Genomic DNA, 25,216 nt, shown 5'->3' with positions numbered 1-25,216 from the left:
ATCTCAGGAGTCAAGATGCTGCAGAACAAGTTGAACCCACCTGGACGGAGGTGTGGTCCACAGGGACCCTCTCCATTCCCAATGCTCTTCATGACCCCCCTGCCCTCCATATGGAGCACAGTGTACCCTGCCAGGACCGAGGTATGGTCGTCACCGTGACCACCTAGATGCCCCACGGTCCAGGCAGGAGTTACTAACAGCTTCCTGACTTCGAGATTCCTCATAGACCACACCACCTGCGAGTCCCATGGAATGTCAGAAAGGAGGCTTTGTTTGTAAGTCCCTCTGGGAAGCACTGGGCTCCTCTCCTGGGACATCAGCATAGCATATGAGCTCCTCGTGTGTTCTCACCTACAGTCACTTCTCACAGTCACCCACTGGGGAGACCTTTCCCATTTATCCTGACCTCCCTCCAGATGCCCGCACTTATTTCAAAAAGAGTGGGAAGGTGTGTTAAGAAAGGTGGCACAGGGATGTGGGGTTCACTATCAAGACCGTTTCAAGTTCATACTGAATATTTAAAATGATGTTTAAATTTGAAATTACATTTAATTTTAAAATATAAAAAATATATATTCTTAAAACTTATATTTTAAATTCTCACTTTGAGTAAAATGTGAACATTCTTTTTTTATTCTTGTGTTTTCTCCAGAGTTCTCAGGGGCTGCAGTCTCACACCATCCATTGGGGCAACAATGGGCCATTTCCAGCAGGGACGGTGCACCATTGCCCTGGATGCCTGACGGCCACCCGCCTCCAGAAAATCACAGTGTCTGAAAAGTAAGTCTCATGTTTGTGGGTCCCAAGCGACTGTGCTGGAGGGGCACGTGCAGTCAACGCCTCTAGCAACAGACATTGTACTGGTCCTTGGAGGAAATTGTCTGGAAATCAGATCTAAAGCCAAGGATGGGGTTATTTATTCCCTGAAATCCATTGAGGACGAGTTATGAAATGAGATTCATATTGCACTAGAATTTGCATTTAGAATGATAAACACTATTCCCCCCCCCAAAAAAATAAATGACTGTAGTGAACAACAGAAAAGTAATTTGATTTACACCAGCACTAGTACAAGATTTATGAAGTAATTCTGTTGCCCTCTCTTGCTATCATGATTGATTTGTAAAGTATTATAAGACTAATCTAAACAACAGTAGTCTTATCACTTTCACATACTTTCCTTTTTAATATTTCCTCTTAGTTCTTATCCCAAAATGCAGTTTTTATCTAGTTGATTAATAGCATAGTAGTTCTTTTGCCTTATGACTCTTCGAACAAGCATTTTACTTTTGGTCTGCTTTTCATTTTCTTTTTAAGATTTTATTTATTTATTTGACAGATCACAAGTAGGCAGAGAGGGGTGTGGGGGGAAGCAGGCTCCCTGCTGAGCAGAAAGCCCAATGCGGGGCTCAATCCCAGGACCCCGGGATCATGACCTGAGCCAAAGGCAGAGGCTTAACCCACTGAGCCACTCAGGTGCCCCTGATTTTCATTTTGATAAATTTTACATCTATTAAAAAATGGAAAGTGGATGCTCATATATTCTTCACTCAGATTTACCAGTTGTTTACCCACAAAGACAAACACACACACACACACACACACACACACACACACACACACACGGTATATGTACTCATGTGTGGTATGTATGTGTTCAGTGTTTCTCTCTGAATCATTTAAAGTAAGTTGCTGACACATGACATACTTTGGGAAACATCTCCTCCATCCATAGGTTTTCTTCTTGAAAACTGTAGCACCATTATCACTGGGGAATTTAACATCGATAAAGTCATCTTCTCCAACGTACAGTTCCTATTCAAATGCCTCTGGTTGTCCCCAAAATACTCCTCATAGCTGTTTTCCCTATGCAGCATTTGGCTAAGCATCATGTCCTGAATTTGGTTCTGTCTCTTTACATCTAAAGCAGAACACTGCTTTTACTTTTCTCTCTTGTGATTTTGACATTTTGGAAGAACCTAAGCCATTTGTTTCCAGGAGAGTCTGGATTTGTCTGGCTGTTTCTTTGTGCTTAGGTTCAGCACACATTTTGTGTGTTTACACAACATCCATGGGTCCAGCATGTCCCTGGGACCTGGTGTTGGTGAGGACTAGCTTGTTCACGTGGCTCATGTGGTTTCTGCAGAGCTCTCCTTTATAAATTACTATTATTTCATTCCTTATAATGAATTAGTAATCGGTGGGGTGAACTTTGAGACCATGTGAATATTCTCTTGTTTAGTTCATTTTTCACCCGTTACAGCATCCACTGAAGGTTGTATTATGATTTTTAATTAATCAGTTCACCAGCACCATGGTCTTCCTTCCCTGTCCAACGGTTTTGTTATTTTTTTCATTTTTCCACGGTTGTGAGCTGCCACACAAGGGAGTGTCTCGAAGCAGTCAAGAGAAGGGCTCTGAAATTAGACCGTCTGGATGCATGTCTAGTAGGCGCCCCGTCTCCGACACACACTCGCTGGGTGACCTTGAGCAAGTGTTGCATCTCATAAACCCTCAGTGACCTTAGGATTAAAATTAGGAGGCAACAAGTGACCACAGAATGAGTGTCTGGTCGGGATGGAGCCCATGGTGGGCCTCACTAACTATTGGCTAGTAATTATCACAGCGGCAGAGGACGGGCTACGTGCCTCCTGATGCTGCTTCACTCCCAGCATCTTCTGTAATCTCCGGCTGAATAAGACTTTTGGCAAAAAAAAATATATATATATATGCTGATAAGACTGAGTGATGGGACGGAGGTCCTCCACGATGTGACTGGTCATATTTTTAAGTCCCTAAAGTTAGAAGGTGGCCTTGAGAAGCAACACCATCACAACAGGAAGCATGCATCATCGAATGGTGTCCTAATGGTGTCCGCTCTGCCATGCTGGTTATTTCTGGCACGCCTTCTTGGTTGGCTTCTGCCCCTGGCTAGGCCTGGATCCCCCTAGTCTGCTGGTTGCTTTGCCTTTCAGTCACTAGCAACTGATTGAAGGTGATTAGGATTCTTTCTGTTTAGATCTGGTCACCATGGCTTTATTTGAGCTCCATTGCCTTGGAATCTTCTTTGAGAACCTTTGAAAATTCTACCAAGAAAATAGCTTGGGAATATACATGTTAGTTTTTGAGCTGCACATGGGCATGGATTAGGCTGAGTGTTTAAAAAAAAAAAAAAAAAGATCGCCCTTGGAGAACATTTTTAGCTAGCGTATCTGAAAAATGCTTCCTCGGAAAATGTTACTTGCCTAGATTTTTTTCCCCACGACTTTGGGAACAGATGAGGGCTGGTTTTCATAAAAAGGGGCTGCTGGCAGCACTCATCCTATATCCAGCATGTTTCCTGGCTCATGGCTTGCTAGGTTAGGCTTGAGGGAGGGCCCTGCCCCGAGGTGTCACATGTTCTCCTGCTTTCTGGGTGATGCCAACCCAGCCAGCCTGAGGTTAGCTGGGGCAGAGAATGGGCCCTGCAGACCCAGAGGTAACAGCCCTGCATAGGCACCAACCCAGCGTCTCCCCCAAAGGCTCCCCACCTCCTCCTTCTATTTTCCACCCTTTCAGCTGTTTGCAGGCCGGGATCCTCTGCCTATCCTGTGTCCCCTTGACGGGCTCCTCGGGGAAGGGACGGTGGTGTGGGCACAACATAATAGTTTATACATTGACTGAAGTACAGTTGAAAATCAAATCTGCAGTTCTGCATGAACACAGAAGGCTCACTTAGGTGTCCTGTGACTATGTGGGTAGAAATATTAGGGCTGCTTTTTTTCTGTTCTACAAGTGCTTTCTGTGAAGTTTTATCCACTTGGAAACCTGAGTTACACTCTTAAATGAGAAGCATACTCCTAACCTGTGTGCTTGAGCCTGACGTGGATCTGTGGGAAGCCCTAGCCATGGTCTCTCTGTTTGTGGGGTCCGGGATCTGGTGCTCATTCCCTGCTTCCTAGCTGGGTGGCCATCATCTCCCATCTGCCCAATGGGGACAGCAGCCCCTGTTGGGTAGGTCTCCCAGGACAGATTGGGGATGGTGTTTCCCTTGGTTCCAGGGACTGAGTGTTGAAGGGCACCTCCTTCTTCTACCTTCATTCTCCTATTGGTGCATCTAGCGGCACTCAGCACTGGGGATTCCACAGTTTTCATGGCAGAAGGGAGCTGCATAGAGCAAACGCTAAAGCCCATGGGGCCCATATGGGGCTGTCCCCCAAAACATCCTAAGGTTTTCTTTGAACTGTTATAAATGGAAACACACTGACACCCCACTTCCTCCTTGAGCAGAGGGAGCTGCAGATGGAGGAGGATGAACCGCCGTCTCAGCGTGGCACCACGGCTGCCACTCCTCTCCTGGGGGTGGAGCTAAGGTCTCCTGTCCCCTGGGGCTGCCAGGGAGGCACCGACGTCGTTTCCATCCATAGAGCTCAGGCCCAACTCCTGGCTACACCAAGGCCAGGCTGGGGGCTTAAGTGTGGATGAGCTCTGTAGATCTCAGCTTCCTCGTCTCTGAAATGGGGATGGTGATGGTGGTGCCTTCTACCCAGGGCCCAGGTGAGGACTAAGTGAGTTGAGAAGTACCTGGAGCCGTGACACCTGGTAAGAATGCTAGAACTCATGGTTGTAAGCATGAGGGCCTAGGCCAGTGCATAGCTCATAGTGAGGAGTGAGTTTCAGGTCCCTGTCCCCTGTCCTCCCACACACTTTGACTCAGTTACTAGGAACAACAGTGTTTTGAAATAGCAGAGTGCTGTTCTGGAGGTCACTTTGTGGTGAGCAGAGTTGAACCCCCTGGGTCAAGCCCTGAAAGGTTTACTTTATTATTTTTGGTCTGTTTTTCATGGTTTTCTTGTGTGCCCAGAATTAAAGCTCACTGTGCCCACCAAAAGCACTTGAGGCTTTGGACTGGACTTGGAGCCCCTGGCCCTGTGCCACCAGCTGTATCTTACCTCCCAGCTGGGTGACAGGGCTGCTTAACACCAGTCCCACCTGAACTTCCTCCTGTGCTGTTGTTCCTTGGCCCTCAGACCCTCCCCTGGCCTTTCCATCAAACCAGACTGTTCCCCAGGTCCTAGACTGTGGGAGCTAGCTGCCTCTGCTTATGAGCCTTTCTTCTGACATTCCCAGATAGGTCTGCCTGTGACCCAGGCTGAGTCCCTCAGCTAGTCCTGTGCTTGTGGGTGCACACCTCAGTGCCCATCTAACATTGTGCATCATAAATTTAAATAGGGACAAAGATGTAATTTCTAGTGTATTTTAAGTAAAGACATTTAAAACAACACAGGTATGTCACTTTTTAAATAAAATTTTATTTATTTATTTGAGAGAGAGAGAGAACAAGCAAGCACAAGCAGGGGGAGTGGCAGAGGGAGAGGGAAAAGCAGGCTCCCTGCTGAGTAGGGAGTCCAACGTGAGGCTCGATCCCAGAACTCTGGGATCAACACTTGAGCCAAAGGCAGACACTTAACCAACTGAACGACCCAGACTCACTGATATGTCACTTTTTTATTGAAGTATAGGTGACATATATTAGTTTCAAATGTACAACATAATGATTCAGCAATTCTATATATTATACAGTGCTCACCATGATAAGTGTAATTACCGTCTCTCACCATATACTGTTACTATAATTATTACTGACTGTATTACCTATGCTGCACTTTTCATTCAGATCTATCGTTTTTTAAAAATATACACAGTCAGGGCACCTGGGTGGCTCAGTCATTTAAGCATCTGCTCTCAGCTCAGGTCATGATCTCAGGGTCCAGGGATGGAGCCCCATGTTGGGTTTGCTTCTCCCTCTGTTCCTTCTCCCTACTCATGCTGTCACTCTCTCTCTGTCTCCTCTCTCTCAAATAAATAAACAAAATCTTTAAAAATAAATAAATCTTTTAAAAAAAATAACAAGATACCCAGTCAAATATAAAGACCACCCATTCAAAATACATAATATATTATTCTTTCTTCACTTTGAAAGTTGATATACCATTTTGTTTCCTCCTTGAATTCATGTAGAAATAGGAATAGTAATTCCACCTGCTCCACAACTTTATCATAATTTTATTCCAGAAAGACATTCACTAAAAAAATAAAGGCATTCACTGATGATTCTTTCACCTGTTTTTTGCATATTTGTTCGTGTATGTTTGTTACACAGACCTATATATAGATATGCATACATATGTTAAAGTATTTCATGGGGCTTGTTATTGATACTATTTATAGTATTGATTAGTACACAGATTATCAGAACAGTATAATTAAATACAAAATAAAATATATCAGAGGAGAGGCTCTTGATGAGATGGATGACAGAGAGGTTCCTGGGGAGACTTGGTGTAAGGACTCACTGGCTGTCCCTTTGTGTGGTATCTGGATGTTTCCACTCCAGAGAGATGTAGGGTGTGGGAAAGAAGACCATGCAGGGCAGTCATTTTACCCACAGAGGATTTTTAGGATAGATTATACAGGGACTTGAGAATTCAGAATTTAATTGTTTGAAAGTGTTCCACACTTGTCACCCCTTGAAGAAACTTAATGTGCCCAGGGGTACCCAGCTTCAGGCTGAGAGCCACAGGCTTTCCTGCTCACTCAGATCTAAATCCAGTCTCCCTGCCAAGGTCAGATCCCCTGTCATTACTGTCCTTACCTCTGTGTCCCTTCCGTGTGACCCGAACCACCCCCACCTCTACAGCTTCCTTTCAAGCCATAGAATCTTCTAGAATGCAATTGTGTCCTTTGTCTCTTTATGGTCTTCCCAGGATCTGTATGGACTGAGTCTCCCAGAGGAGTTCAGAGAGAGCATTTTGGTTTTGATACTTGAGAGTATATAGTATGTCATATTCTAGATCTTTCTTTCCTGGAGTCAACATACTTCTCCATGTTAGCTGCACCTTCACAGGTAGCATTTCTGGATGTGGCTTTTTCTGTAGACCCATGATGGTGTGTGCACCTCAGTGTGACATTGTTGGCATCACCAGTCAGGAAACCCTGGTAACCAGGACTCTGCTTCAGGGCTTCCTCCTCTTTTACATGAGCCATGTAAAAGAGGCACAGTCCCCAGTGAGACAGAATGAATATCAATTCTTAAGGGGCTTCCATGCCCAGGGGAAGTTCTTGAATCTTCTGTAACCAGAGAGGCCTGCTATCCACATGGACATTGTGCCACCATGAACATGTGCTTGTGGTTTGGCCAGTTAAGATAATGCCAGGGCAGCAGTTTCTATAGGGTTCATTTTCCAGCGCTTTGCTAAGTTCCTTCTGTGCTTTCTGGGCATTCTTAGAGCATGGAAAGCCCAATTCTCTCACGAAATCATTTGTTAGCATGTACCAAAACTTAATTTTACTCATTGATAAGGGAACCAGCAAAAAGATAAATGGTCTGGCTCCAAGTATATTTGAGTAACTAGAATTTATAAAGTCATTTGGAAAAGAAATAAAGAAATCAGATGCTAAGTTAAGCTGAGTCTCCGGGGGAGGGGGGGGACACCTTATCTGGAGTTAACATTTAACTGAGGGCAATAAAAATCATAAGTTATCAATTTCTGCAAGCTAGCCTCTAATTTTATAGAACTACAGAACCTTTTCATATTTATCAGTTGTTAATTATTGGATAATAATAAAATTTTTTTTTATTGGAAATCAATTGCTTCAGACTTGCTGTGACTGTTTCCTCCAGAGCGGCAATGCGTCTCATGCAGTCTTAAGCCAATGTTTAGTGTTTGAGTGCAGTTGGTTTCAGCGTTGTTTCCTCAGGGGAGTGGAGACATATATATTTTCTGCTTTAAAAGGCATTTTCTTTCTTGACTTGAACAGCTGATCCTGTAAATTTGAACTTCATATTCATCTGTTTCAGTATAGAAACAACTTTTTTTCATAACGGTAAGTTCTTTTAATATGATACATAAATTGCCAAAAGCAAATTTTTGAAAGAGTGGTACTCCAGAGGGTTTTATTAGGTTTCCAAAATTATTAGTTTGAGAACACACTGGCAAAGAAGTAAATAGATAATAAGAATCATAATCATACCTAAGCTTTTTTGGTGCTCCCTATGAGCCCAGCACAGTGTTACATAATCACCACCACAACTGCATAAAATAGGATCTGTTATCCTTGTTTCGGAGATGAAGCAATGAGAACCAAGGATTAGAAGTACGTTGTCCTAGTTTTATTTGCATACTGGTGTGGATTTGTATCTTAAGGCAGGTGTTTCTAGCGACTAAAATTTAAAACCCGGGTAACTCAAGAAGAACAATTAGTAGATTAACACTTTGGGTCACCAGATTGCCTGATAATTAATTATAGAGAAAGCTGGACACATTCTTAAAAATCCATTTATCTCAGTGCTATCTTCTTTAAGTTTTCAGAGTCATCTAGGATAATGTCATCTGTAGGGATATGTTTTCTTTTTTCTTTGGTTTGTTTATTTGTCTAGATAAACTGGCCTATCCTATTCAGAAAGACAGATGTTTAGATAAAACACACTGAATTGTACCAGTCACTAGCATGTATGGGTATTCAAATAATATGGGCCTAAAATAAAATAAGTAAAATACGATAAAATGAAACTCCAAAAGATGAAATTGCCCTGTACTTGTTAAATTTAAATAATTTTGATAGAAAAAACTATGGCATCTGCTGCCTTTGTTTCACTTACCATATGTACACTGAAAACTTCCAAGTGTAAGTGTGCGGCCAACTGGTACTTCTCTCCAAAGGTCTCTTAGACAGCTTTCCCCACCTTACCCCTTGCACACACAGACACACACACACACACACACACACACACTCCTGAACACATGAACACATACATGGACACATTTACATGCACACGTACAAGCATGTGCTATACACATAAGACCCTTAAAAACACATGCATATGTGGCCTATGACCCATTTATAATTAATTTTTTGTATTATGTGATATGTAGATTGAGTTTCTTTGTTCTTCCTTTCCTTCTTTTTCCTTTCTTTTCTTTTTTTTTTTTTTTTTTTGGCATATTGATGTCCGTTTTTTCAGCACCGCTTGTTGAAAAGTTGGTATTTTTTGCACGGGATTATTTGTACACCCTTGTGAAAAAGCTGTTCTCTATTTTCCATTCCATTGATCTATGTGTTTAACCTTTGTCCAATACCTACTATCTTCATCAGTGTAGGTTTATAATGCATTTTAAATTAGGTGGTGTGGATCCTCAAACATTGTCTTCTTTTTCAAAATTGTTTTGGCCATTATAGGTCGTTTATCTTTCCATTTAAATTTTAGAAAGAGCTTGCCTGTGTCTACAAAGAATCCTGCTGGAAAGTTGATTAGGATTATAGATATAGATCAATACATAGATCAATATAAGAATGATTGACATCTTTTTTTTTTAAAGATTTTATTTATTTATTTGGCAGACAGAGATCACAAGTAGGCAGAGAGGCAGGCAGAGAGAGAGGAGGAAGCAGGCTCCCCGAGGAGCAGAGGGCTCCATCCCAGGACCCTGGGATCATGACCTGAGCCAAAGGCAGAGGCTTTAACCCACTGAGCCACCCAGGTGCCCAAGAATGATTGACATCTTAACCATACTATATCTTACAATCCATGCAAACATTACATCTTGCCATTTATTTAGGTTATCTTTGGTCTCTTTTGTATGAATTTTTGTAAACTTAGAGAGTTTTTTTCTGAAATAAGTCCTTGCTCTGTTGTCCTCCAAGGTTGTACACACTCTGTTCTATCTTTTTGAGTCTGACCACACTGCCCCCACCCAACACCCACACAAAGACCCGCCCTCTTCCTCTTAACCTACACAATCCCTAGGCCTACAGTGGTTTTCTGATGAGAGATCACTTCCTCAGAGTCACTCTCTTTCTCTCCTGCTCTCCAGTGTAGAGCAACTTCCTTGCCCATGAGTTTCTGCCATCTTGTCTCTCTAATAGCAGATGTGTGATGTAACTGCTTCTTATATATTTTTAGGCCACTAAACTCAATATTCTTCAAAGGCAGAGACCATATCTGATTTGGGGTTGTATCTTTGGCACCTAATATAGAGCAAGGGCTCCGTTGACAGCAGTTGATTAGACAAATGGGAAAATAAAGGTGCCTAGGTAGCTCAATCAGTTGAGCATCCAGCTCTTGGTTTCAGCTCAGGTCATGATCTCAGGGTCGTGAGATCAAGCCCCAAGTCAGGTTCTGTACTTAGGGTGGGGTGGGGATGCAGCTTGAGATTCTCTCTCTCCCTCTGCCCCTTTCCTCCCCTCCAAATAATTGTTTTTTTTTTTAAAGAAATGGAGAAATAAAGGAATAATGGGAAAAGAAAAAGGGGTGAAGATAAACTAAGTACTCATTGTGGCTCTGCTCTGTGTCTATCACTATGACAGGGCAAAGACAGATGATAGTTAGAGGGGTGGATGGATGGATGGATGGTTAGATGGTTGGATGGATGGTTGGATAGACAGATAAATAGATTTTTCTTTAAGTTTTTGTCAAGCCTTTTTTAAAAAGATTTTATTTATTTATTTGGTACAGAGAGACACAGCGAGAGAGGGAACACAAGCCGCGGAAGTCCAAGAGGCAGAAGCAGGCTTCCCACACTTCCCAGGACCCTAGGATCATGACCTCAGCTGAAGGCAAATGCTTAATAACTGAGACATCCAGATGTTCCAAGTTTTGTTAAGCCTCATAAAATTCTGAGAAAGACGTGGCATCTTCCCCATGTACAGATGAGGAAGGAGATTCGAAGAGGTTTAGTGACTTCCCAAATACCATACTTGCAGAGAATGACAGAGGCAAAATTCAAAACTCTCTCTACCTTTCTCCAAGGTTTATTTCCTACACACCATCTCCTTTTCTTCTCAAACTTTATACATATATACTTTAGCACAGTCCCTTGTCATATCTTGCTTCTTATTCAATAACTTCAGTGGAACATGATGTTTAAAATACAGTATATTACATGAGCACAAGGGCAAAGAGCTTAGAAGACCAGAAAGTCAAAGTGAAAACCCCACTTCACTCCCTCCCACAGCCCCACACTGCTGAAAGGCCGTTACAGTCATCAGGTGTGCCTCCTTCAGACATTTGTCTACATGAGAATTTTTCTCCCGTTAGCAGTTGTAAATTACACTATAATACATGGATATTCTCATGTGTCTTATAGAAATTTCCATTTTAACAACCATATGATAGGTCACTTTCTAGATGTGTCATACTTGATTCAGCCAAACTCCTACAGACAAACTATTGTTTGTTTGTTTTCTTATACTTCTAGCCGTGCTGTAAGGAACATCCTTGTACGTTTCTTGATGTACATGAGCAAGGTTGACTTTAAGGAATATAATGGGAGACAGAATTGTAGAGTTAGAGGGTATGCACATTAAAAAAAAATTTAGACACTGAGAAAAAAAATGTCCTCAATTGACCTCATTGCTAACCCCATATATCCCCCCCATAGTAATATAAACAAGTGCCCAACTCATCTCATTAGGAGTCATGTTTTCAAACTTAATTTTTTAGGCAACCTTATGGGTAACAGAGGATTTTTTTTTTTTTGTAAGCACATTTTTATTTACTTATTTTTATTTTTTTATTTATTTCTGAAAGCACATTTTTTTTAAAAGATTTGGGGTTTTTTAAAATTTTATTTTATTTTTTCAGTGTTCCAAGATTCATTGTTTATGCCCTATACCCAATGCTCCATGCAATACCTGCCCTCCTTAATACCTACCACCAGGAACACCTAACCCCCAGCCCCTCTCCCCTCAAAAGGAGTCTTATGGGAAAGGGACTTTTATAGGTAAAGTGTGGGTAGGCATGGCTCGTGGATATCTTATACTTTTATTTGTACTTCCCTTATTAACTAAGGCTGATTATCTTTTCACATGCTGATTGGTCATTTGGGTTTCCTTTAAGTTGCACATTCATGTAATTTGCTGCTTTTTTATTGTTCCATGTGTCTTTAATCGCTTGGGAATGTTCATCATCTATTCTAAATGCAAACCCCCTATTCATTATACATTTTTTCAAAATCTTCTGTTCTGCTATATAACATTGACATTCTTATGGTATTTTTTGTCAGTTCAGAAGTTTGTTTATTGATTCTGTTTTAGCTATTACTAGTTTTAACAATTTTTTCTTTATGGGCTTTTTTGCCTTAGGAAGCCTTCCTGTATTAGAGCAGGCTAAATGCTACATCAAACATTGCCCCAAATCCCAGTGCATTGAAATAATATAGCCTTATTTCTCGCCACATGAGCTAAATATGTGTAGCATGGAGAGCCCAGATTCACACTCCCATGCAGGAAATTCATCACCTGCCAGGCTCTCAGACTCTCCAAGGAATCCTCTCTAGGGAGGTTGCAAATGAGAGATAAGAGAGAAGTGGAAGATCCAGTTGGGGAGAGGGGTTGGGATCAGTCCTAGAAATGGCCCACGTGACTTCCATGTCAAATCGCATTGACCAGAACTTAGTCACATGGCCACACACACCTGTGTGAGGACCAGGAAGTGTAATCTGAGGAAGAGGAATGGGATGTGGCCAGCCTCAAGCAGGTCCTCCAGTGCTCTTCCCTACCTCAAGGTCATAAGCATATTCACGTCCATTTTTCTCTCATGCGTTTATCATTTTATTTCTTATCTGTATGTATTTAACTCATGTGGAATCTGTTGGTAAAGGGAGGGTGCAGTTTCCAAATGTACTGCCTACTTATTTTATAGTATTGTCCTCTCCCCCAGATTTCTGGAAATGTGAGGAATTCCCCCCCGTTTATCATTCTGTCAGATAGCTACGCTGTCAGCCTCATATGATGGGCAAGTGAACTAGCAGGGGATTCCCTGAAAGTTATGTCTTCCTTCACTCAACAGAGAGTCTGGAGTCAGTGCTAGCCTTGGGGTGACTGCTTGGTGATGTCAGGGCAGTACCTTTTTTTTTTTTCTTTTTTTTAAGATTCTAGTTTAAAGTAATCTGTACACCCAACATGAGACTCGAATTCGCAGCCCCGAGGTCTACAGTCTCGTGCTCCACTGACTGAACCAACCAGGCACCCCTCAAGTTCTCTTTACTTTTCCCTCATGATCACAGACTGGCACCGCTTCCCCTTTGCATCCCTTTCAAGGTGAGAATAGGGAATTCTCTGCATGCCCCGTTTTGTTAGAAAAGCAAAATATTCACTCAAGTGGCCTAGCAGATTTCTTTTTTGAAATTTTGGGGCTTGTAGAGAGGGAAGAAATTGGGAGGAGAGGGAAGAAATTATCAGGACGCTTTCCGCTGCAAGAAAAGTTGATGAAGCAGAAATCAGAATTGCCTTGATTGGCTTAGACCAATCGTGACTTATTAGATGGGGCTGAGTAGGTTGCAGCCAGGAACAAAAGCAAGTAGCTGTGAACTAATAAGGAGAATGGGTATTGGATCGAAAATCAAGAGTGCCTGCCACCTTCATATATCAAGTTCTCTTCCTGTCTCCCTCTTTTCCTTTCCCTCCCTCCCTCTCTCCCTGTCTCCTCCTCCTCCTCATTCTTTCTCTCTCTCTCATGCTCACACACACACACACATAGGGACGTGCCTCTGCATTGCTTGCCCTCCTCCATTGGTCTATGTGAGTCTGTCTGCCCCTGGGCCACTGTACTCTAATCCCAGTGCTTTTATGTTTGATATGAGGTAGGGCAAACTTCTGCATCCACTTTGGTCTTTCTCAAAATTGTCTTCAAACTTGTTACTTATTTAGTCTTCTAAATTTTAGAAGTTGTTAACTTTCAGGGTGCCTGGATGGCTCAGTGGGTTAAAGCCTCTGCCGTCGGCTCGTGTTGTGATCCCAGGGTCCTGGGATCGAGCCCTCCATTGGGCTCTCTGCTCAGCAGGGAGCCTGCTTCCTTCTCTCTCTGCCTGCCTCTCTGCCTACTTGTGATCTCTTTCTCTGTCAAATAAATAAATAAAATATTTTTTTAAAGTTGTTAACTTTCATAAAACTTCTGTTGGGATTGTACGGAATTTATTATAAATATGAGATTTGGCGTCTTAAAAGTATAGCCTTCCTACCCATTTATTTTTCTTCAACAAAATTTGTATGCTACAAACAAAAATAAAAACAAAAGAAGTTTATCTCATTTTGTTGTGTTATCCCTAGTTAATTATAGGAATTTCTTTTTGGTGTTGACTAATATAAAGTGACCTTCTAATTTTTTTTCAGTGCTTAGGTGGTTAATGTTGGTATGTAGAAAAGGTATTGATTTTTGTATGTCCATCTTGTTCCAGCCATTTAAAATGTTTATATCTATTCTAATATTTAGTCATGCTTCTAAACTTTTCATTATTAGGTAGGATAATTCTTATAAGTTGGGGATCAATTCTTTTCTTCCAGTTTTACTGAGAAGTAATTGACACACATCACGGTATCAGTTCAAGGCACACAGCATGATGGTATGATTTATATATATTGTGACATGATTGCCACAGTAGGTTCAGCTAACTTCCATCTTCTCCTATAGATGCAATAAAGGGAAAACCTTTTCTTGTGATGAGAACTCTTAAGATTTACTCTCTGAACATCTTTCCTGTGTATCATGCAGCAGGGTTCACTATAGTCCTCTTGCTGTACATTACATCCCTAGGACTTATTTACCTTATAACTGGAAGTTTGTACCTTCGTGACCACTTTCCAGGAGTCATCTCCAGCCCCTGTGGTCAGATAGGCCTGGAAGATGGTCTCCACAACTCCCCAGAGCTGGGGCTATGATTTGGCTGCTTGCCTGGGTGTAGGCAGGCCAAACCGTAGGGCTGGCACAATTCCTCCTTTGAGGAACGAATCAGGCAGATCTACACCCAGCTGAGTTCCCTGGTCAGTGTGTTTCCTGCACACACACACACACACACACACACACACACACACTCTTAGTTATGCAGATGAACAAAACCACTGGTTGGGATTTGTGCTTGGGACACTGCAGGTATGAACTCAGTCTGCCAGGATGGTCTTGTCTTTTTATGTCTTTCTCTGCTGTTTGGCTTTATTTGTTAATCATTGCAAGCCCCTCCTTCTTCTCTGTCATCGTCAGAGTCCCCTGTAATTCCCATGGTGCCATATCAGAATAAGAGCTCCAGCCAAGTTACCCCAATTGCTGGGGGCAGTTGGGTGTCCCGCCTGGGTTCTCTTTTCCCTCTGGAGGAAGCAGAGGATAAAGGGAGACTTCTGTGGGGGAGAGGCAATGTGGTTAATGTGTAGCCGTGCTACTTCCCCTTCTGAGGTAATCTGTCTTGCTCTCTGTGCTGCAGGGGGGCTGCTTCAGCCTCGCTCCCCCAGGATTCTCTCAGTGTTGTCTTTTCCTGAACAGTTCTTAGTTGTTTGTCATGTGACAGGGGAGTATACTCAGAATAACCTGTGTTGCCCTCTGAGCATTGTCACTCTCCAGGATCAATAATCCTTTAATAACCCCTGGTTTGTTTTGAGTTGACATAATGAATGAATGTGGACATTTCAGCATCTTTTGAGTTAATCATTTGATTTATCTCCTAGAATTTGTTAATATTAACATATTAGTATTAGAATTATGTTTGGCTGTTAATAAAAGGGAGAAGAAATAATAGGGGGTTTAGTTAAGTGGGGAATTTACCTCTCTTGTGTGGCTCAGGAGTGAGGCCTTCCAGGGATGGCTGTGGCAGCTCCTGAAATTCCCAAGGACTATTCTCTTTCCATCTGAATGCTGCAGCTCTAGGTCCCTTTCTTTGTCTTTTTTTAATGTCTTTTTCTATAGTTTGGATTCATTTCCTAATCTTTACTTTTAAATTTTACATATATGTTAATAAATGACAATAGCCTATGATTTTTTTCTGTTACTTCATTTCTAATTCTGACTTCTGAATTATTCTACCTTCATGGAACAACTAGGAATACGTTTAGCTACAAGTAAACAAGTACTTGATTTACTTGGCTTGAACAAATAAGTGTTTATATGAGAAAAATAATCAGAAGTCCAGAGGGGTAGTCTAGGTCTGGTACAAATATTCACTGATGCCATGAAGGATAAGCTTTCTATCATCTTTGCATGTTGGGTCTTGTCCTCTGACTTTCTTCCTCAGAGTCCCAAGATGATGGTTATACTTGTAGATATTATTTCCTTGCTTGGGAAAGGCAAAGTAAGAAAGGACTGTTGTTGGGTTGAGTCTATCCCTTTCTATCAGTGCAGTTGACTTCCATTTCCATCACATGGACATTCCATTTCCATCACATAATCATTTATTATAGCTGTATTGAGACTGATGAATCCCTGGTCAGGGGGGAAAGATTAGCAGTGACTGGCTTTGGCCCATTTTGATTCATCCCCTGCTGTTTGGAATTCAGTCTTCTCAGAAAATCTACTGCTACCTGATAAAGCAGTAGAGGAATGGGTATAGGGTATAGGGTGGGCAACATCTAGGAAAATGAGTGAGCAACTTTTCATTTCTTTATGTGCCTTGATCCATTTTTCACTCTGTTACCAAATTTTTGTGTCTTTGTTTTCCCAAAGCTCATGTAATTTTCTCTCTAGAAACTCCCAGTGGCTTCCCACTGGCCTCATGTTACAGTCTAGCTATTTATCCTGTTATCCCACAGGATCTGAATCTAACCTTCACCTCTAGTCTCTGTGCCCACTGTCTCCCCTGCTCTTTGTACCACTGGCCCCTGGACATGCGGATGTGTTCATGCTTCTTGGTCTCTGTCCATGGTGCTCATCCCGCTTGAAGTGTCTTTTCAGTCTTCCTAAATCCTTCTAAAAAACTCATCTTCCCTTTGGTCCTCTTCATTTTGTTGGTCAGAAAGATCTGTTCCTCTCTAGTATTCTAATGGTTTTCCACACAAACAATAATATAATATTTATCCCAATCTGAGTTGAATTACAATTATTTTCATGTCCACCCATCAAAATGCAATAGGAACTTGGATTTTTTTTTAAGATTTTATTTATTTATTTGACAGACAGAGATCACAAGTAGGCAGAGAGGCAGGCAGAGAGAGAGGGAAGCAGGCTCCCTGCCGAGCAGAGAGCCCAACTCAGGACTCGATCCCAGGACCCTGAGATCATGACCTGAGCCGAAGGCAAGCGGCTTAACCCACTGAGCCACCCAGGTGCCCAGAACTTGAATTTTAATAATTTTAAGTTTCATTTTATTCATTCACTCAGTAGATTTATTTATCATCTGGTATAAGACATCTAAATATGAAGACTAATAAAAGATGAACTCTGCCCTCCAGGAGAGAGAAAAGGAGGCAAACAGGCAGAGGTAGCAACCCAGGGCCTAGATGCAATATTCAGAGTGTTCCCCTCCTGTCATGACAAAGAGAGAGGTGCAGGGGAGGGTCTGACCCTTTAGACTCTTTTTCCCAGAAAAAGAGCTAAATAAAATGGTGAAATAAATAGTAGAAATATAAACCTGATTATGACTAGTGAATTGTTCAGATCTTTTTAAGCCCTTGTTGATGGCACATTGGTCTGGTTCAGACTCATATTTTCTTCTAGTGTGACAGCTAGATTTGTGGGCCTGGAGAATAAAAACATAAATCCTTCAAAGCAAAGCAGTCTTGTAAGAATTCCAGTGCTGGAGGCTTGGACTTGTGCAGGGAAGCTTTGCTGCAGATTTGCAAGGATGAGATAATGCCTCTGACATCCAACTTCCCTTGGAATGTGATCATCCTGGGGTGGAGGCACATGACACAGTGGCAAGGATGTAGCTGTTCTCTACAAGTCACAACCACTGTCTGTCTCAGGGTCTTAAAATTGAACTTCCATGTTCAAATACTACAGTCAATATTAGTGATTATGATTCCTTGTGCATTCTTTAAGAATTGCTTGGTCTTTAATATGAGTTCAAGGTAGAAGTGTCATGGAAAGAATAGTCTGTAATGGGGAACATGAGCTTGAGCATGATGGCAGTTGTACACCTGCTTTCATATTAAGAACCCTGAAGAATTAGATAGTTCACGGATTATTATTTCAAAGATTTTTTGTTTATTTTAGAGAGAGAGGTGGGGACGGGGCAGGGAGAGGAGAATCTTAAGCAGTCTCCACACTAAGCACAGAGCCTGATGCGGGGCTCGATCCCAGGACACAGATCATGACCTGGGCTGAAACCAAGAGTCCATCATTTGGCCGACTACACTACCCAAGCACCCCGTATTATTTCAATGCATACAAGAGAGAAACCTCAGTAGATCCTATACTTGCTACTATTCCCCAAAATAAACATTTTAAGAGAGAATTTTCTTCCATCTTTCCATACTGTGAGAAAATCATTAACAGGTGTAATTGAGGGTCACCTAAGGAAATGTGTCCCTTCTGATCATGCATCTGTGCACATAGTGTATTTCAAAAGTACCAGATATTTTGACTTGGCAACATTTGAGGTCCCCTGTACCGTTGTAACGGGAAGGTGAATGGTGACGTGTGGATCAAAGTGGATCTGTGTGGGAATCATAAGTGTGCTACTGGGCTCTCTGGTTTTCAGTAAAAGGAGAAAACGCGTTATGGCTCATGGAGTTATTGTCTGTATTGTAGTTAACTCACCCATATAACATTTAGTACATTTGTCATCGAGGGCACCCAGCAAGTTGTAGTTACTTTTCTCAGATAGGATTTAAACCCATGGGGAGAATGGCTTTCCTTGTCCAACTCTGTTCAAATAAGTTTGAAATCCAAGATAAAATGGATAGAACTGTAGAAAAATAGAATCTAACAAAATTGAATCCTACTGAGGTAGAAAGTCTAAACAGAGTTATTTCCATAGGAAAATAATAGAGAAAGTTGTAAAGGAGTTTACCCCAAAAGAAGCCTCAAGAACATATTGATTCACAGGGAATATTGGCTAAGCCTTCAAAAATCAAATGACCCCAATGCTACTTAGCTTTTGGCAAGAGAGTTGAGAGGGAAAATAAACTTCTAATTTTGTTTTATATATAACGTTAACTGTAAAATTTGACAAAGATTGCATGTAAAAATAAAAACCATGTGTCAAGCTAATATATTAATATCTATGTAGGAATTTTATTTTATTTTATTTTTTGAGAAAGAGAGAGCACAAATGTGGGGGAGGGGCAGAGAGAGAGAGAGAATTTAAGTAGGCTTCTTGCCCAACATGTGTTGGGAGCCCAACATGGGGGTCAATGTCATGACCCTGAGATCATGACCTGAGCCAAAATCAAGAGTCAGACATTTAACTGACTGAGCTACCCAGGTGCCCCATCAGTGTAGGACTTTTAAATAAAAATTAGCAAACTAAAAAAAGCCACATAAAAAAGAAATACCAATGAATGATTAAAGAAGTTTTATTCCAGAAATATAAGTATGGTTCAATATTTAAGTCCATTAATAGAATTTATCATATTAATAGATCTTAACAAAAAAGTCATGTGAAATTCAATATCCATTCATCATTAAGACCACTCATTCAGGTATATGGATACTTTCTAAACATATATATGGGTATGTGAGCATATGTATGTAGTTCAAAAGCCAGCACTTATCATCTTAGTCTATGTGGAAATACCAAAATTATTCCCCCTAAATTTAGGAGCAAAACAAAGATTCCACTGCTTCTACTAATATTTATTATTATACTGAATTAGTCAACTCAACCAGGCAAGAGAAAATGAGTCTTGAGAGTTGAAAATTAAGATCGTAACACAATCTCTACTTGCATTTGATATGCTTATATATCTGGTAAAACTGTGGAAAAATTTCTATAAAATTTAGGAATTTAGAGAAATAGCAGAATACTGAGTTAACACCCACAAATCAATAACTTTGTTTGTTAATATGATAACCAGTTAACACACATAATGGGAAAAAAGATACCTTTTATGAATACCTAGGCATATATCTAACAGAAAAATCAGAAATAGACCTAATCGTGTATGCAAACGTGGTGTATAATAAGGGAGGCATCGGAAATCAGTGGGGCTTACTCACTGGTGGATGGCCTTTTCCATAAGTGGTGCTGGAATTGTCGGATAGACATAGAGAAAATGATAAAATTGGATCTATTCTTCACTTGATGCACTAGGACCAATTCCAACTGCATCAGAATTTTAAATATAAAAAATAAAACCCTTCAATTCGTGGAAGAAAATGAGTGAATTCTCTATAATCTGGCAATGAGAAAAAAATTTAAATTAAGACTCAAAATCCAGAAGCAGTAAGGAAAAGAGACAAAGCTATATATAAACTGTTTTTAATAGACTTGATCAAGCTTTTTTAACAAACTTAAGGAAAAAGAAGATGGAGGCAAAAACCTATAAATTAAAAAAAGACTTATCAACCAGTTACAATGATGCATGGACCTTATTTGAATCCTGGTTCAAACAAACTGAACAATTAAAAATAAGTATATGTGTAGCACTTGAGATCATTGGAAATTTGAACACTGTCTAGATAGTGATGACATTCAGGAAGCATTGTTAATTTGGAGTGTGATAGTGGTACTGTGGTTATGTTTGAAGGAGACTTCTCAGAGATACTAGCCATCAGGTAGCAAACTTGGGACGTGTGCCCATGATTGCCCACCATTTGGAGCCTGAGGCAAAAGAAGAGTTAGTCATACTGATCCTACCTTCATTTAAAATGCTGATATTTTGTTCATCAAGAATATTTTGGGAGGGGCGCCTGGGTGGCTCAGTCGTTAAGTGTCTGCCATCGGCTTAGGTCTTGATCCCAGGGTCCTGGGATCGAGCCCCACGTTGGGCTCCCTGCACAGCAGGAAGCCTGCTGCCCCCTCTCCCACTCCCCCTGCTTGTGTTCCCTCTCTAGCTATGTCTCTCTGTGTCAAATAAATAAATATAATCTTAAAAAAAAAAAGAATATTTTTCCACTAACTTTTTTTTTTCATGTGGTACCAAACCATTATTCATCTTGATTTCTGAGATTTTTGTCGCCCCTTTAATTTTGCACCTGACAGGGGCCTCACCCTTGTCACCTAGTCCTGATCCTGCTGGGTGCCAGGTACTGTGAAGCCTGGAGAACAGAAAGGAGAAGGAAATTGGATTCAAGCGCTCAGACAGCAGACCCTCCTTTGGGATAAACGGACATAACATACAATGATATACAAGGCATTGACAAGCCTGTTTGTGATTCTGGAGGTGGAGAATAACCCTCAGGCACTCATTCTCCCCACGATCTTCCTCTGTCTGTCCCCTGAGGTCAGACCGCCAGCTTCTGCCTCCATCTCCCAGTCTAGACCCATCCATCCCGTCTTGCCACCTTCCAGTTTCTGGTTATAACATCTGCAGACAAATAAAATAGAGATGCGCTTTATTTAGGCTCAGCTGAAAGAAAGTTAACGAGAAATGGATCCCGATGCAATTTTAGTCTTATCCCACTGCATCTCTTCCCTAAAATTATGTTCTCTCTGGTTAGACCAATTCCTCCGCCCGATAATGGCCCAAATCTGGCAGTCTCTAAGGCCTGCACCTGTTTCTGCATCTCTCTCTCTGCCTGCTGGAAAGCTCCTGGGGAAGCCCAAGGAGCTCATGGCGCCCAGCATTTGAGTCTTACACACTCATGAGAATAGCAACTAAACAGAGGGACAGCCCAGTGATGCTCATTGCTTGAATGATAGACGAATGCAGCCACCTTGGATACTGGAAAGAAGGTGGTATTGAAGTCACGAACACCCATACAGCATGAACACCCGGTGATTCCAAGCCAGGGCACTGGAGGCAGGCCTCGAGCTGAGGTCTGAGAGCAGTAGCCCTAAGTGTGAGGAGGCAGGGACCCTCCTGGAACCTGTGCAACAGGATTAGTGTGGCCAGAAAGGACAACTCCGACTGGGGAATGGAGACTGTGAGCAAGACTGGGAGGGAAGGCAGAGCCTCAGCAGGAGCTGGGCATCCCTTCTTGGACCAGCAGCCAGAAATGTCCTGGAGGGGCGTCAGCGGAGGGTCGGGGGAGGTGGAACAAGAAGTTTGTTGAAACAAGACCTGAGTTCTGAAAATCTGGCCAATTCTGTGTTTCAGCTGAAGAAGGAAGGGAATTAATTTTTTTTTTTTTTTAGGGAAATGGGGAAGCAGAAGTCAACAGAAGCGGAGAAGGCAATTATAAAGGGGAAAAAAAGGCCACCATGTTCGTTCTGATGCTATATCATTATTTTTACCTCTTTCCAAAATGCCCATTAGCAAGCTAAATTCACGTCTCTGAGAGCAGTAGCTCTGGGACCTCAGCACACAGCAGAACCCCCGAAGGACATGTAAAACCGGTTGGCAGGGCCTCCCCATAGAGACTCTGATTCAGCAGGTCTGGGGCGGGGCCTGGGAATGGGCATTGCTAGCAAGTTCCCAGAGGAAGCTGCTGCTGGTCTGAGAAACACGCTTCGAAAATCACTGTTTTAGAGGCCCTGGCTCTGACCCCCCCGGTAACAAGAGGATGAACTTAAATATCTGTACAGCCCATAAATGTTTACAGAACACTTTCACAGACATGTAATTCACTTAATCGCCCATAAACCTTGCCTTGCCTGAGAGAGATCGGCCATCAGCCCAGTCAAGGTCAGCACTTAGGACGTGGCCAAGCTAAGGAGGGTTCTTCCCTGCTCAGGCTCTTGGCAGGGAGGGAAAAAAGTCATATATTCCTGCCCATACTTAATTAAACTAACTTAACAAATCTAAGTATTTTATATAAATGCATGGAGTACTTTCTAGGAAGGTGGATGGTTCTTTGCTTCATTTGGTTATTTTAGCCTATAGGAGCTTGTAAACTTGACATTAACCTTCCTATTTCATAGAGAACAAAACTCCAATGTGTAACAAAATGTATGGATAGTGTATTCCGGCAATATTTCAGTTTTGGCAGTATTGCCCAAAGTGTGGCATAGAACAGCCCCCATCAGAATTGCCTCATGTGATTCCCCAAGGGGATGAGCCCTTCCACCAGCCCCCCACCTATGACATGCGTTCTGGTGTGTGTACATGTGCACACGTGCTTGCGCTCACACCACAGCCCAGTACAGAGACGCAGAGGCAGAGAGCCACAGAGATCTGCAGTTTATGAAGACTGATAGCAATGGCTTTTGTCTCCTCTAGTCTGTGGGTAGGCAGCATGACAGCTTACACTGTCACAGGAATTAAGGGGACACCGATGGGACAGAGTATGGCTGGGGGTTGGACAGGGGTGAGGCACACAGCCTTGTTCCAGGAAGGCAGAACTCTGATGGAAGCTACAGGAGGAACATTCTCAGTGAGAGCCAGCCAAGAGAACACACTTGGGAGTGTGTAGGAAGCTCTCCCCGGAGGGTGACCTCAGGGAGTCCAGGGCCTGGGAGGGAGAGAGCCAGGGGCTGGAAGAGGGACAGGCCAGCCCAGACTGCTGTGGGACACCAAGATGGGCATGGGAAGGGCTTCTGTATTCTCAAGCTCATGGTCAGCCCCGCCTTGCTGCCTGAAGGGAAGGTGGAGAGGGGTCATGGACCACTCTTGAAGCTAGAGGTAGAGGACAGCATGGGGAGACCCGGCCTATCCCAGCAGTGACCCCAGAGAGCTCTCCCCTTCACCAGACCTCTGTAACCTCACAAGTGAAGAGGAGTAGTGAGAATACCTATTCACTACAGAGGATGTTCGGTGAAATGGTTTTCAGGAAAATGCCTTGCCAGGGATTTGCTCTTTGGGATCGTGTAGTGACTCCTCTCATGCTCAGACAGTCACCACTGTCCTGGTGGTCTGTGACCAGCACCAAGGCTGCAGCCCTCCCTCAAGCCACACAGGTGGCCCCAGGAAGATAACAGGCCACTGACCATACCCCACATACCCTGTTAAAAGCCATCTCTCAAGTGCTCAGGGAACAATGCTCTCCTCCAATGTGCCCCTTAGCCGCCGCATAAATCAGGGAGACATGCCACCCCTAGTTAGTCTGGGTCAAAGGGCTGCTTGCGAACCGAAAGTGGCAGACACACACGCAGGTAGAAGTAACAGAGAAGGGATTTCTCAGTGTCATTTGTCATCACTTGTCACATAGCAAATGGAAACCTCTGCTCCTCTCTCTTTTTTGAGACATCCAAACCCTGGGATGTTATAACATAAAGGGTCCTTACTCACCTAGTCAAAGCACTGTATTGTGCAGGGAGGGAACTGAGCATGGGCCTGAGGTGAGGCCATCCAGGCGGTAGTGATGGGGTCACTTTGTCACCAAGAGATTAATTCCAGGACCCAGATGTACTGCTTCTCTGAAGGCAAAGTCACAGCAAAAACAGCTTGACACACCACTGTTCCCAGGGTAAGACCCTCAGAGGAGTTCTGTCCAAGGACCAAGATGAACAGGCATAAGCCAGATGGCGGAGCCAGGACAAGGCCCCCCTGGAACCTCACATCAATAGTACCATGCCATGTTCGTGCTTTGGTTCATGAAGGCTGAGCAGCCCAGTGGTACGCTTGAAGAGGTGGTAGGGAAAGTGGGGTAAGTGTGGTCAAAGTGGCCAGGAGCCCATAGTCCCATGACCCATCTCCCTGTCACCACACTGCATGACTATGAGGCCTTGGAGGCGGTGGAAGTATTGGGTTTAAAAAAGAAGTCTTTGTGGGGATAGGCAGAGTAACTTCTTGCCATGCAAATGTTTATATTTGAATGTGATCCCAAAAAATTGTATTTTAAACCCATTCTTTGATCTCTGCATGGAGGACAAGGTACAGAGGAGGAGGTGTGGACACAATCCTGGACTTTAATGCTGGTGAAAGCTTGACATGGTCACAGCATGGTGACCTCTATAAGTGGAAAAGTGATTTAGACTGAGCTACTCCCAATACCAAAACGTGGAAACAACACAGACACCTAGCTACAGATGAATGGATAAACAGAATGTGGTACTTCCATGCGATGGATATTCCTCAGCCTTGTTGTGGACTGCATCCGGGGGTCCCCCCAGAATTCATATGTTGAGGCCCTACCCCTCAATGTGGTATAGTCAGAGCTGGGGTCTTCAGGAGGTAATTGTGTCTAGATGAGATCATGTGGATAGAGCCCCCATGATGGGATCAGTGTCCTTATGAGAAGGAGAAAGAGAGCTCTAGTCTCTCAGTCATGTTGAGGACAAGCAACCAGACGGAAAGCTACAAGCCAGGAGTGGGCCCTTACCAGACACCAGTTCTGCCCACACCCTGATCTCGGACTTCTCAGCCTGCAGATGGTGAGAAATCATTTTCTGTGGTTTAAGCTGCCCGGTCTATGGTATTATGTTACAACAGCACACAAGGCCCAAGTCAAGCCTTAAAAAGGAAGGAAATTCTGATACCTGTTACAACACAG

The 25,216-nt window shown here is 42.7% G+C and overlaps 1 protein-coding gene across 1 annotated transcript in view; it reads left to right on the top strand.

Moving 5' to 3' along the window:
- Positions 1-25,216, top strand: part of OTUD7A (OTU deubiquitinase 7A) — a 356,697-nt gene that overhangs the window by 176,552 nt on the left and 154,929 nt on the right. The window contains exon 2 of the mRNA XM_032342261.1: positions 653-780. The gene's annotated coding sequence lies outside the window, so the exon portion shown is untranslated. The remainder of the gene's footprint in view (positions 1-652; positions 781-25,216) is intronic.

The sequence above is a fragment of the Mustela erminea genome, chromosome 5 (genome assembly GCF_009829155.1).
Source record: "Mustela erminea isolate mMusErm1 chromosome 5, mMusErm1.Pri, whole genome shotgun sequence".
Classification (NCBI taxonomy): Eukaryota; Metazoa; Chordata; class Mammalia; order Carnivora; family Mustelidae; genus Mustela; species Mustela erminea.
The sequence above is the reverse complement of the archived record's forward strand: the minus strand, read 5'-3'. Positions and strand labels throughout refer to the sequence as shown.